Raw genomic sequence first — 16,203 nt, forward strand, 5'->3', positions numbered from 1 at the left:
ACAGTGACTGCACCAGCAGAATAGTGAGTGCAGCTCTGGGGTATAATACAGGATGTAACTCAGGATCAGTAATGTATGTACACAGTGACTGCACCAGCAGAATAGTGAGTGCAGCTCTGGAGTATAATACAGGATATAACTCAGGATCAGTAATGTAATGTATGTACACAGTGACTGCACCAGCAGAATAGTGAGTGCAGCTCTGGAGTATAATGCAGGATGTAACTCAGGATCAGTAATGTAATGTATGTACACAGTGACTGCACCAGCAGAATAGTGAGTGCAGCTCTGGAGTATAATACAGGATGTAACTCAGGATCAGTAATGTAATGTATGTACACAGTGACTGCACCAGCAGAATAGTGAGTGCAGCTCTGGGGTATAATACAGGAGGTAACTCAGGATCAGTAATGTAATGTATGTACACAGTGACTGCACCAGCAGAATAGTGAGTGCAGCTCTGGAGTATAATGCAGGATGTAACTTAGGATCAGTAATGTAATGTATGTACACAGTGACTGCACCAGCAGAATAGTGAGTGCAGCTCTGGAGTATAATACAGGATATAACTCAGGATCAGTAATGTAATGTATGTACACAGTGACTGCACCAGCAGAATAGTGAGCGCAGCTCTGGAGTATAATACAGGATGTAACTCAGGATCAGTAATGTAATGTATGTACACAGTGACTCCACCAGCAGAATAGTGAGCGCAGCTCTGGAGTATAATATAGGATATAACTCAGGATCAGTAATGTAATGTATGTACACAGTGACTGCACCAGCAGAATAGTGAGTGCAGCTCTGGAGTATAATGCAGGATGTAACTCAGGATCAGTAATGTAATGTATGTACACAGTGACTGCACCAGCAGAATAGTGAGTGCAGCTCTGGAGTATAATACAGGATGTAACTCAGGATCAGTAATGTAATGTATGTATGCAGTGAATGCACCAGCAGAACAGTGAGTGCAGCTCTGGAATATAATACAGGATGTAACTCAGGATCAGTAATGTAATGTATGTACACAGTGACTGCACCAGCAGAATAGTGAGTGCAGCTCTGGAGTATAATACAGGATGTAACTCAGGAGCAGTAATGTAATGTATGTACACAGTGACTGCACCAGCAGAATAGTGAGTGCAGCTCTGGAGTATAATACAGGATGTAACTCAGGATCAGTAACGTACTGTATGTACTCAGTGACTGCACCAGCAGAATAATGAGTGCAGCTCTGGAGTATAATACAGGATGCAACTCAGGATCAGTAATGTAATGTATGTACACAGTGACTGCACCAGCAGAATAGTGAGTGCAGCTCTGGGGTATAATACAGGATGTAACTCAGGATCAGTAATGTAATGTATGTACACAGTGACTGCACCAGCAGAATAGTGAGTGCAGCTCTGGAGTATAATACAGGATATAACTCAGGATCAGTAATGTAATGTATGTACATAGTGACTGCCCCAGCAGAATAGTGAGTGCAGCTCTGGGGTATAATACAGGGTGTAACTCAGGATCAGTAATGTAATGTATGTACACAGTGACTGCACCAGCAGAATAGTGAGTGCAGCTCTGGAGTATAATACAGGATGTAACTCAGGATCAGTAATGTAATGTATGTACACAGTGACTGCACCAGCAGAATAGTGAGTGCAGCTCTAGAGTATAATACGGGATGTAACTCAGGATCAGTAATGTAATATATGTACACAGTGACTGCACCAGCAGAATAGTGACTGCAGCTCTGCAGTATAATACAGGAGGTCACTCAGGATCAGTAATGTAATGTATGTACACAGTGACTGTACCAGCAGAATAGTGAGTGCAGCTCTGGAGTATAATACAGGATATAACTCAGGATCAATAATGTAATGTATGTATACAGTGACTGCACCAGCAGAATAGTGAGTGCAGCTCTAGAGTATAATACAGGATGTAACTCAGGATCAGTAATGTAATGTATGTACACAGCGACTGCACCAGCAGAATAGTGAGCGCAGCTCTGGAGTATAATACAGGATGTAACTCAGGATCAGTAATGTAATGTATGTACACAGTGACTGCACCAGCAGAATAGTGAGTGCAGCTCTGGGGTATAATACAGGATGTAACTCAGGATCAGTAATGTATGTACACAGTGACTGCATCAGCAGAATAGTGAGTGCAGCTCTGGAGTATAATACAGGATGTAACTCAGGATCAGTAATGTAATGTATGTACACAGTGACTGCACCAGCAGAATAGTGAGTGCAGCTCTGGGGTATAATACAGGATGTAACTCAGGATCAGTAATGTATGTACACAGTGACTGCATCAGCAGAATAGTGAGTGCAGCTCTGGAGTATAATGCAGGATGTAACTCAGAATCAGTAATGTAATGTATGTACACAGTGACTGCACCAGCAGAATAGTGAGTGCAGCTCTAGAGTATAATACAGGATGTAACTCAGGATCAGTAATGTAATGTATGTACACAGCGACTGCACCAGCAGAATAGTGAGCGCAGCTCTGGAGTATAATACAGGATGTAACTCAGGATCAGTAATGTAATGTATGTACACAGTGACTGCACCAGCAGAATAGTGAGTGCAGCTCTGGGGTATAATACAGGATGTAACTCAGGATCAGTAATGTATGTACACAGTGACTGCATCAGCAGAATAGTGAGTGCAGCTCTGGAGTATAATACAGGATGTAACTCAGGATCAGTAATGTAATGTATGTACACAGTGACTGCACCAGCAGAATAGTGAGTGCAGCTCTGGGGTATAATACAGGATGTAACTCAGGATCAGTAATGTATGTACACAGTGACTGCACCAGCAGAATAGTGAGTGCAGCTCTGGAGTATAATACAGGATATAACTCAGGATCAGTAATGTAATGTATGTACACAGTGACTGCACCAGCAGAATAGTGAGTGCAGCTCTGGAGTATAATGCAGGATGTAACTCAGGATCAGTAATGTAATGTATGTACACAGTGACTGCACCAGCAGAATAGTGAGTGCAGCTCTGGAGTATAATACAGGATGTAACTCAGGATCAGTAATGTAATGTATGTACACAGTGACTGCACCAGCAGAATAGTGAGTGCAGCTCTGGGGTATAATACAGGAGGTAACTCAGGATCAGTAATGTAATGTATGTACACAGTGACTGCACCAGCAGAATAGTGAGTGCAGCTCTGGAGTATAATGCAGGATGTAACTTAGGATCAGTAATGTAATGTATGTACACAGTGACTGCACCAGCAGAATAGTGAGTGCAGCTCTGGAGTATAATACAGGATATAACTCAGGATCAGTAATGTAATGTATGTACACAGTGACTGCACCAGCAGAATAGTGAGCGCAGCTCTGGAGTATAATACAGGATGTAACTCAGGATCAGTAATGTAATGTATGTACACAGTGACTCCACCAGCAGAATAGTGAGCGCAGCTCTGGAGTATAATATAGGATATAACTCAGGATCAGTAATGTAATGTATGTACACAGTGACTGCACCAGCAGAATAGTGAGTGCAGCTCTGGAGTATAATGCAGGATGTAACTCAGGATCAGTAATGTAATGTATGTACACAGTGACTGCACCAGCAGAATAGTGAGTGCAGCTCTGGAGTATAATACAGGATGTAACTCAGGATCAGTAATGTAATGTATGTATGCAGTGAATGCACCAGCAGAACAGTGAGTGCAGCTCTGGAATATAATACAGGATGTAACTCAGGATCAGTAATGTAATGTATGTACACAGTGACTGCACCAGCAGAATAGTGAGTGCAGCTCTGGAGTATAATACAGGATGTAACTCAGGAGCAGTAATGTAATGTATGTACACAGTGACTGCACCAGCAGAATAGTGAGTGCAGCTCTGGAGTATAATACAGGATGCAACTCAGGATCAGTAATGTAATGTATGTACACAGTGACTGCACCAGCAGAATAGTGAGTGCAGCTCTGGGGTATAATACAGGATGTAACTCAGGATCAGTAATGTAATGTATGTACACAGTGACTGCACCAGCAGAATAGTGAGTGCAGCTCTGGAGTATAATACAGGATATAACTCAGGATCAGTAATGTAATGTATGTACATAGTGACTGCCCCAGCAGAATAGTGAGTGCAGCTCTGGGGTATAATACAGGGTGTAACTCAGGATCAGTAATGTAATGTATGTACACAGTGACTGCACCAGCAGAATAGTGAGTGCAGCTCTGGAGTATAATACAGGATGTAACTCAGGATCAGTAATGTAATGTATGTACACAGTGACTGCACCAGCAGAATAGTGAGTGCAGCTCTGGAGTATAACACAGGATGTAACTCAGGATCAGTAATGTAATGTATGTACACAGTGACTGCACCAGCAGAATAGTGAGTGCAGCTCTGGAGTATAATACAGGATGTAACTCAGGATCAGTAATGTAATGTATGTACACAGTGACTGCACCAGCAAAATAGTGAGTGCAGCTCTGGGGTATAATACATGATGTAACTCAGGATCAGTAATGTAATGTATGTACACAGTGACTGCACCAGCAGAATAGTGAGCGCAGCTCTGGAGTATAATACAGGATATAACTCAGGATCAGTAATGTAATGTATGTGCACAGTGACTGCACCAGCAGAATAGTGAGTGCAGCTCTGGAGTATAATACAGGATATAACTCAGGATCAGTAATGTAATGTATGTACACAGTGACTGCACCAGCAGACTAGTGAGTGCAGCTCTGGGGTATAATACAGGATGTAACTCAGGATCAGTAATGTAATGTATGTACACAGTGACTGCACCAGCAGAATAGTGAGTGCAGCTCTGGAGTATAATACAGGATATAACTCAGGATCAGTAATGTAATGTATGTACACAGTGACTGCACCAGCAGAATAGTGAGTGCAGCTCTGGAGTATAATACAGGATGTAACTCAGGATCAGTAATGTAATGTATGTACACAGTGACTGCACCAGCAGAATAGTGAGTGCAGCTCTGGAGTATAATACAGGATGTAACTCAGGATCAGTAATGTAATGTATGTACACAGTGACTGCACCAGCAGAATAGTGAGTGCAGCTCTGGAGTATAATACAGGATGTAACTCAGGATCAGTAATGTAATGTATGCACACATTGACTGCACCAGCAGAATAGTGAGTGCAGCTCTAGAGTATAATACAGGATGTAACTCAGGATCAGTAATGTAATGTATGTACACAGTGACTGCACCAGCAGAATAGTGAGCACAGCTCTGGAGTATAATACAGGATGTAACTCAGGATCAGTAATGTAATATATGTACACAGTGACTGTACTAGCAGAATAGTGAGCGCAGCTCTGGAGTATAATACAGGATATAACTCAGGATCAGTAATGTAATGTATGTACACAGTGACTGCACCAGCAGAATAGTGAGTGCAGTTCTAGAGTATAATACAGGATGTAACTCAGGATCAGTAATGTAATGTATGTACACAGTGACTGCACCAGCAGAATAGTGAGTGCAGCTCTGGGGTATAATACAGGAGGTAACTCAGGATCAGTATTGTAATGTATGTACACAGTGACTGCATCAGCAGAATAGTGAGTGCAGCTCTGGGGTATAATACAGGATGTAACTCAGGATCAGTAATGTAAGTACACAGTGACTGCATCAGCAGAATAGTGAGTGCAGCTCTGGAGTATAATACAGGATATAACTCAGGATCAGTAATGTAATGTATGTACACAGTGACTGCATCAGCAGAATAGTGAGTGCAGCTCTGGGGTATAATACAGGAGGTAACTCCGGATCAGTAATGTAATTTAATGTATGTACACAGTGACTGCACCAGCAGAATAGTGAGTGCAGCTCTGGAGTATAATGCAGGATGTAACTTAGGATCAGTAATGTAATGTATGTACACAGTGACTGCACCAGCAGAATAGTGAGTGCAGCTCTGGAGTATAATGCAGGATGTAACTTAGGATCAGTAATGTAATGTATGTACACAGTGACGGCACCAGCAGAATAGTGAGTGCAGCTCTGGAGTATAATACAGGAGGTAACTCAGGATCAGTAATGTAATGTATGTACACAGTGACTGCACCAGCAGAATAGTGAGTGCAGCTCTGGAGTATAATACAGGATATAACTCAGGATCAGTAATGTAATGTATGTACACAGTGACTGCACCAGCAGAATAGTGAGTGCAGCTCTGGAGTATAATACAGGAGGTAACTCAGGATCAGTAATGTATGTACACAGTGACTCCACCAGCAGAATGGTGAGTGCAGCTCTGGAGTATAATACAGGATGTAACTCAGAATCAGTAATGTAATGTATGTACACAGTGACTGCACCAGCAGAATAGTGAGTGCAGCTCTGGAGTATAATACAGGATATAACTCAGGATCAGTAATGTAATGTATGTACACAGTGACTGCACCAGCAGAATAGTGAGTGCAGCTCTGGGGTATAATACAGGAGGTAACTCAGGATCAGTAATGTAATGTATGTACACAATGACTGCACCAGCAGAATAGTGAGTTCAGCTCTGGAGTATAATGCAGGATGTAACTCAGGATCAGTAATGTAATGTATGTACACAGTGACTGCACCAGCAGAATAGTGAGTGCAGCTCTGGAGTATAATACAGGATATAACTCAGGATCAGTAATGTAATGCATGTACACAGTGACTGCACCAGCAGAATAGTGAGGGCAGCTCTGGAGTATAATACAGGATGTAACTCAGGATCAGTAATGTAATGAATGTACACAGTGACTGCACCAGCAGAATAGTGAGTGCAGCTCTGGAGTATAATATAGGATATAACTCAGGATCAGTAATGTAATGTATGTACACAGTGACTGCACCAGCAGAATAGTGAGTGCAGCTCTGGGGTATAATACAGGAGGTAACTCAGGATCAGTAATGTAATGTAATGTATGTACACAGTGACTGCACCAGCAGAATAGTGAGTGCAGCTCTGGAGTATAATGCAGGATGTAACTCAGGATCAGTAATGTAATGTATGTACACAGTGACTGCACCAGCAGAATAGTGAGCGCAGCTCTGGAGTATAATACAGGATGTAACTCAGGATCAGTAATGTAATGAATGTACACAGTGACTGCACCAGCAGAATAGTGAGTGCAGCTCTGGAGTATAATACAGGATGTAACTCAGGATCAGTAATGTATGTACACAGTGACTGCACCAGCAGAATAGTGAGCGCAGCTCTGGAGTATAATACAGGATGTAACTCAGGATCAGTAATGTAATGTATGTACACAGTGACTGCACCAGCAGAATAGTGAGTGCAGCTCTGGGGTATAATACAGGAGGTAACTCAGGATCAGTAATGTATGTACACAGTGACTGCACCAGCAGAATAGTGAGTGCAGCTCTGGAGTATAATACAGGATATAACTCAGGATCAGTAATGTAATGTATGTACACAGTGACTGCACCAGCAGAATAGTGAGTGCAGCTCTGGAGTGTAATACAGGATATAACTCAGGATCAGTAATGTAATGTATGTACACAGTGACTGCACCAGCAGAATAGTGAGTGCAGCTCTGGAGTATAATACAGGATATAACTCAGGATCAGTAATGTAATGTATGTACATAGTGACTGCCCCAGCAGAATAGTGAGTGCAGCTCTGGAGTATAATACAGGGTGTAACTCAGGATCAATAATGTAATGTATGTACACAGTGACTGCACCAGCAGAATAGTGAGTGCAGCTCTGGAGTATAATACAGGATGTAACTCAGGATCAGTAAAGTAATGTATGTACACAGTGACTGCACCAGCAGAATAGTGAGTGAAGCTCTGGAGTATAATACAGGATGTAACTCAGGATCAGTAATGTAATATATGTACACAGTGACTGCACCAGCAGAATAGTGAGTGCAGCTCTGGAGTATAATACAGGATGTAACTCAGAATCAGTAATGTAATGTATGTACACAGTGACTGCACCAGCAGAATAGTGAGTGCAGCTCTGGAGTATAATACAGGATATAACTCAGGATCAGTAATGTAATGTATGTACACAGTGACTGCACCAGCAGAATAGTGAGTGCAGCTCTGGGGTATAATACAGGAGGTAACTCAGGATCAGTAATATAATGTATGTACACAATGACTGCACCAGCAGAATAGTGAGTGCAGCTCTGGAGTATAATGCAGGATGTAACTCAGGATCAGTAATGTAATGTATGTACACAATGACTGCACCAGCAGAATAGTGAGTGCAGCTCTGGAGTATAATGCAGGATGTAACTCAGGATCAGTAATGTATGTACACAGTGACTCCACCAGCAGAATAGTGAGTGCAGCTCTGGAGTATAATACAGGATGTAACTCAGAATCAGTAATGTAATATATGTACACAGTGACTGCACCAGCAGAATAGTGAGTGCAGCTCTGGAGTATAATACAGGATATAACTCAGGATCAGTAATGTAATGTATGTACACAGTGACTGCACCAGCAGAATAGTGAGTGCAGCTCTGGGGTATAATACAGGAGGTAACTCAGGATCAGTAATGTAATGTATGTACACAATGACTGCACCAGCAGAATAGTGAGTGCAGCTCTGGAGTATAATGCAGGATGTAACTCAGGATCAGTAATGTAATGTATGTACACAGTGACTGCACCAGCAGAATAGTGAGTGCAGCTCTGGAGTATAATACAGGATATAACTCAGGATCAGTAATGTAATGCATGTACACAGTGACTGCACCAGCAGAATAGTGAGGGCAGCTCTGGAGTATAATACAGGATGTAACTCAGGATCAGTAATGTAATGAATGTACACAGTGACTGCACCAGCAGAATAGTGAGTGCAGCTCTGGAGTATAATATAGGATATAACTCAGGATCAGTAATGTAATGTATGTACACAGTGACTGCACCAGCAGAATAGTGAGTGCAGCTCTGGGGTATAATACAGGAGGTAACTCAGGATCAGTAATGTAATGTAATGTATGTACACAGTGACTGCACCAGCAGAATAGTGAGTGCAGCTCTGGAGTATAATGCAGGATGTAACTCAGGATCAGTAATGTAATGTATGTACACAGTGACTGCACCAGCAGAATAGTGAGCGCAGCTCTGGAGTATAATACAGGATGTAACTCAGGATCAGTAATGTAATGAATGTACACAGTGACTGCACCAGCAGAATAGTGAGTGCAGCTCTGGAGTATAGTACAGGATGTAACTCAGGATCAGTAATGTAATGTATGTACACAGTGACTGCACCAGCAGAATAGTGAGTGCAGCTCTGGGGTATAATACAGGAGGTAACTCAGGATCAGTAATGTAATGTAATGTATGTACACAGTGACTGCACCAGCAGAATAGTGAGTGCAGCTCTGGAGTATAATGCAGGATGTAACTCAGGATCAGTAATGTAATGTATGTACACAGTGACTGCACCAGCAGAATAGTGAGCGCAGCTCTGGAGTATAATACAGGATGTAACTCAGGATCAGTAATGTAATGAATGTACACAGTGACTGCACCAGCAGAATAGTGAGTGCAGCTCTGGAGTATAGTACAGGATGTAACTCAGGATCAATAATGTAATGTATGTACACAGTGACTGCACCAGCAGAATAGTGAGCGCAGCTCTGGAGTATAATACAGGATGTAACTCAGGATCAGTAATGTAATGAATGTACCCAGTGACTGCACCAGCAGAATAGTGAGTGCAGCTCTGGAGTATAATACAGGATGTAACTCAGGATCAGTAATGTAATGTATGTACACAGTGACTGCACCAGCAGAATAGTGAGCGCAGCTCTGGAGTATAATACAGGATGTAACTCAGGATCAGTAATGTAATGTATGTACACAGTGACTGCACCAGCAGAATAGTGAGTGCAGCTCTGGGGTATAATACAGGAGGTAACTCAGGATCAGTAATGTATGTACACAGTGACTGCACCAGCAGAATAGTGAGTGCAGCTCTGGAGTATAATACAGGATATAACTCAGGATCAGTAATGTAATGTATGTACACAGTGACTGCACCAGCAGAATAGTGAGTGCAGCTCTGGAGTATAATACAGGATATAACTCAGGATCAGTAATGTAATGTATGTACACAGTGACTGCACCAGCAGAATAGTGAGTGCAGCTCTGGAGTATAATACAGGATATAACTCAGGATCAGTAATGTAATGTATGTACATAGTGACTGCCCCAGCAGAATAGTGAGTGCAGCTCTGGAGTATAATACAGGGTGTAACTCAGGATCAATAATGTAATGTATGTACACAGTGACTGCACCAGCAGAATAGTGAGTGCAGCTCTGGAGTATAATACAGGATGTAACTCAGGATCAGTAATGTAATGTATGTACACAGTGACTGCACCAGCAGAATAGTGAGTGAAGCTCTGGAGTATAATACAGGATGTAACTCAGGATCAGTAATGTAATGTATGTACACAGTGACTGCACCAGCAGAATAGTGAGTGCAGCTCTGGGGTATAATACAGGAGGTAAATCAGGATCAGTAATGTAATGTATGTACACAGTGACTGCACCAGCAGAATAGTGAGTGCAGCTCTGGAGTATAATACAGGATGTAAATCAGGATCAGTAATGTAATGTATGTACACAGTGACTGCACCAGCAGAATAGTGAGTGCAGCTCTGGAGTATAATACAGGATGTAACTCAGGATCAGTAATGTATGTACACAGTGACTGCACCAGCAGAATAGTGAGTGCAGCTCTGGGGTATAATACAGGAGGTAACTCAGGATCAGTAATGTAATGTATGTACACAGTGACGGCACCAGCAGAATAGTGAGTGCAGCTCTGGAGTATAATACAGGAAGTAATTCAGGATCAGTAATGTAATGTATGTACACAGTGACTGCACCAGCAGAATAGTTAGTGCAGCTCTGGAGTATAATACAGGATGTAACTCAGGATCAGTAATGTAATGTATGTGCACAGTGACTCCACCAGCAGAATAGTGAGTGCAGCTCTAGAGTATAATACAGGATGTAACTCAGGATCAGTAATGTAATGTATGTACACAGTGACTGCACCAGCAGAATAGTGAGCGCAGCTCTGGAGTATAATACAGGATGTAACTCAGGATCAGTAATGTAATGTATGTACACAGTGACTGCACCAGCAGAATAGTGAGTGCAGCTCTGGAGTATAATACAGGATGTAACTCAGGATCAGTAATGTAATATATGTACACAGTGACTGTACCAGCAGAATAGTGAGTGCAGCTCTGGAGTATAATACAGGATATAACTCAGGATCAGTAATGTAATGTATGTACACAGTGACTGCACCAGCAGAATAGTGAGTGCAGCTCTGGAGTATAATACAGGATGTAACTCAGGATCAATAATGTAATGTATGTACACAGTGACTGCACCAGCAGAATAGTGAGTGAAGCTCTGGAGTATAATACAGGATGTAACTCAGGATCAGTAATGTAATGTATGTACACAGTGACTGCACCAGCAGAATAGTGAGTGCAGCTCTGGAGTATAATACAGGATGTAACTCAGGATCAGTAATGTAATGTATGTACACAGTGACTGCACCAGCAGAATAGTGAGCGCAGCTCTGGAGTATAATACAGGATATAACTCAGGATCAGTAATGTAATGTATGTGCACAGTGACTGCACCAGCAGAATAGTGAGTGCAGCTCTGGAGTATAATACAGGATATAACTCAGGATCAGTAATGTAATGTATGTACACAGTGACTGCACCAGCAGAATAGTGAGTGCAGCTCTGGAGTATAATACAGGATGTAACTCAGGATCAGTAATGTAATGTATGCACACAGTGACTGCACCAGCAGAATAGTGAGTGCAGCTCTGGAGTATAATACAGGATGTAACTCAGGATCAGTAATGTAATGTATGTACACAGTGACTGCACCAGCAGAATAGTGAGCGCAGCTCTGGAGTATAATACAGGATGTAACTCAGGATCAGTAATGTAATATATGTACACAGTGACTGTACCAGCAGAATAGTGAGTGCAGCTCTGGAGTATAATACAGGATATAACTCAGGATCAGTAATGTAATGTATGTACACAGTGACTGCACCAGCAGAATAGTGAGTGCAGCTCTAGAGTATAATACAGGATGTAACTCAGGATCAGTAATGTAATGTATGTACACAGCGACTGCACCAGCAGAATAGTGAGCGCAGCTCTGGAGTATAATACAGGATGTAACTCAGGATCAGTAATGTAATGTATGTACACAGTGACTGCACCAGCAGAATAGTGAGTGCAGCTCTGGAGTATAATGCAGGATGTAACTCAGGATCAGTATTGTAATGTATGTACACAGTGACTGCACCAGCAGAATAGTGAGTGCAGCTCTGGAGTATAATACAGGATATAACTCAGGATTAGTAATGTAATGTATGTACACAGTGACTGCACCAGCAGAATAGTGAGTGCAGCTCTGGGGTATAATACAGGATGTAACTCAGGATCAGTAATGTATGTACACAGTGACTGCATCAGCAGAATAGTGAGTGCAGCTCTGGAGTATAATACAGGATATAACTCAGGATTAGTAATGTAATGTATGTACACAGTGACTGCACCAGCAGAATAGTGAGTGCAGCTCTGGGGTATAATACAGGAGGTAACTCAGGATCAGTAATGTATGTACACAGTGACTGCATCAGCAGAATAGTGAGTGCAGCTCTGGAGTATAATACAGGATATATCTCAGGATCAGTAATGTAATGTATGTACACAGTGACTGCACCAGCAGAATAGTGAGTGCAGCTCTGGAGTATAATGCAGGATGTAACTCAGGATCAGTATTGTAATGTATGTACACAGTGACTGCACCAGCAGAATAGTGAGTGCAGCTCTGGAGTATAATACAGGATATAACTCAGGATTAGTAATGTAATGTATGTACACAGTGACTGCACCAGCAGAATAGTGAGTGCAGCTCTGGGGTATAATACAGGAGGTAACTCAGGATCAGTAATGTAATGTATGTACACAGTGACGGCACCAGCAGAATAGTGAGTGCAGCTCTGGAGTATAATACAGGATGTAACTCAGGATCAGTAATGTAATGTATGTACACAGTGACTGCACCAGCAGAATAGTGAGTGCAGCTCTGGAGTGTAATACAGGATGTAACTCAGGATCAGTAATGTAATGTATATACACAGTGACTCCACCAGCAGAATAATGAGTGCAGCTCTGGAGCATAATACAGGATGTAACTCAGGATCAGTAATGTAATGTATGTACACAGCGACTGCACCAGCAGAATAGTGAGTGCAGCTCTGGAGTATAATACAGGATGTAACTCGGGATCAGTAATGTAATGTATGTACACAGTGACTGCACCAGCAGAATAGTGAGTGCAGCTCTGGAGTGTAATACAGGATGTAACTCAGGATCAGTAATGTAATGTATGTACACCGTGACTGCACCAGCAGAATAGTGAGTGCAGCTCTGGAGTATAATACAGGATGTAACTCAGGATCAGTAATGTAATGTACACAGTGACTGCACCAGCAGAATAGTGAGTGCAGCTCTGGAGTATAATACAGGTTGTAACTCAGGATCAGTAATGTAATGTATATATACAGTGACTCCACCAGCAGAATAGTGAGTGCAGCTCTGGAGTATAATACAGGATGTAACTCAGGATCAGTAATGTAATGTATGTACACAGTGACTGCACCAGCAGAATAGTGAGTGCAGCTCTGGAGTATAATACAGGATGTAACTCAGGATCAGTAATGTATGTACACAGTGACTGCACCAGCAGAATAGTGAGTGCAGCTCTGGAGGATAATACAGGAGGTAACTCAGGATCAGTAATGTAATGTATGTACACAGTGACTCCACCAGCAGAATAGTGACTGCAGCTCTGGAGTATAATACAGGATGTAACTCAGGATCAGTAATGTATGTACACAGTGATGGCACCAGCAGAATAGTGAGTGCAGCTCTGGAGTATAATACAGGATGTAACTCGGGATCAGTAATGTAATGTATGCACACTGTGACTGCACCAGCAGAATAGTGAGTGCAGCTCTGGAGTATAATACAGGATGTAACTCAGGATCAGTAATGTAATGTATGTACACAGTGACTGCACCAGCAGAATAGTGAGTGCAGCTCTGGAGTATAATACAGCATGTAACTCAGGATCAGTAATGTAATATATGTACACAGTGACAGCACCAGCAGAATAGTGAGTGCAGCTCTGGAGTGTAATACAGGATGTAACTCAGGATCAGTAATGTGATGTATATACACAGTGACTGCACCAGCAGAATAGTGAGTGCAGCTCTGGGGTATAATACAGGAAGTAACTCAGGATCAGCACACAATATTTTCTGTAGATTTTACTATGAGTAACTTATATGGTCACATGTAAACATAGGCTTTAACAGCAAAGCTGGCTGACAAAAGGAGTTGCCATGAATAAAATCCAATAGATTTTTAGGTTATTGGCTGAAGTAAAGGCCCATGAACACATGAACACGGCGGTGCCTCTTTAATAAGTCATCTGTGACTTGAGCTGATGGAGATTCAGTTACCTGACAAAGCGGCAACTTCACCAGGTCACAACACAGAAGAGGAAAAGCCCCAGGATGACAGGCAAATACCTCAATAGGAGAATCCCTTTAAGGCCACGGCCCCACTATCAGTATTTGGTCAGTATTTTTCTCAGGGGTGGGAGATAAATGCAGAATTGGTGACTTGTTTCTATTAGGCTGTGTGCCCACGTAGCGTTTTTCAAGCGTATATGCTGCGGAATTTCCGCAGCGTAAACGCTTGAAAAACGCATGTATATCCGCACCCCATGGTCCCCAATGGCATTCCGCAATGTCAATGCCCATGCTGCGGATTTTTCCGCAGCGTATATGCTGCGGTCCAAAATCCGCAGCATGTTCATTAATTTTGCGGAAGCGCAGCGGAATCAATGTGCGGATGGTACCGAAGTCTGGATGAGAGGAGACTCTCATCCAGACCTGGGTACCAAAGAACCTGTAAAAAAAAGAATAAAATAAAGTTTATACTTATCTTCTGATGTTTTCCCTCCGTCGCGCTGTTGTCTGAAGGACCTGCCACGTCATTGAGTCATGTGACCCACCACATGACTCAATGACGTCACCGCAGGTCCTGCACACAGCAGCGTGAGCCGCTCAAGCCTCCGGACGGGGCAGAGAATGCATCAGAAGGTGAGTATAAAGTTTATTTTTTTTATTTTTTACCATTCTGAACAAGTTGTCAAGCACTTTTCCAAGTGATGCTTGGAGAAGTGCTTGATAACCCGCATGCGGAAATGCATGCAAAGACGCCTCACAAACGCTTCTACCTGGCGGGAAAACCGCATGTAATATCCGCATGCGATTTTCCCGCCAGGGAGAAGCGTAAAAAATATGCTTCAGGTCCGCAACGTGGGCACATAGCCTTATACCTTTTTTCTGATTGTTCCTCACCTGGTTTTGGCTCCTGAGAAAAAATACTGACCGAATACTGATCCAATACTGATAGTGGGGCCGGGGCCTAAGGAAGAGCCAGTTGTTTGCATGTACTGGGACAGCCCAGGCCTTTGACTTGACCGTTACTATAAGTACCTTATAGGGTTAACTCGTGATGGGCTTGACAAAACAAAATAAGGCTATGTTCACACAAACCTGCAGCAAAACTGATCTCTGGCAGGAAATCGGCTGCTTCCAAACCACAGATTTTGCAGCGTTTTTTTCACTGTCCTTCTGTCTCTATTTATTCATGTACATAAAGTTCTGTGAAAAAAAGAACCCCATTCTATTTCGCCATCAAAAATGCTGATGCAAATTTTGCTGTTTTTTTTTTATCTCCACCCATTACTTCCTATGGGTGAAAGAAGTGATGCTCTATTTTCCAAAAACCCAACAACAAAAAAATACAAGATGTGCGAACAGAGAATTCTGGTTTCTCATAGACTTTGCTGGTACCGCAAAACGCAGCTGAAAATTTACATAAAAATCTGCAGCAAAAACCGCTGAAAAACACAACATGTGTGAACATAGCCTTAGACTCCCAGTCAGTGACAGCACATGGATTCCTACAAGCCCAAAGTAAATATTCGGGACAAAAATCTGCTGAGTCTGAATACAGACTTACCAATAATGTCACAAAGTGCCTGCCACATTGTGAAAGTATTGCAGTG

The 16,203-nt window shown here is 42.3% G+C and overlaps 1 protein-coding gene across 1 annotated transcript in view; it reads right to left on the bottom strand.

Moving 5' to 3' along the window:
• The window catches only part of ASB2 (ankyrin repeat and SOCS box containing 2), a 139,014-nt gene that overhangs the window by 101,529 nt on the left and 21,282 nt on the right, over positions 1-16,203 (bottom strand). The gene's annotated exons all lie outside the window — the stretch shown is intronic.

The sequence above is a fragment of the Phyllobates terribilis genome, unplaced genomic scaffold (assembly GCF_046119375.1).
Source record: "Phyllobates terribilis strain yellow unplaced genomic scaffold, ASM4611937v1 Scaffold_7__3_contigs__length_470593459, whole genome shotgun sequence".
Taxonomy (NCBI): domain Eukaryota; kingdom Metazoa; phylum Chordata; class Amphibia; order Anura; family Dendrobatidae; genus Phyllobates; species Phyllobates terribilis.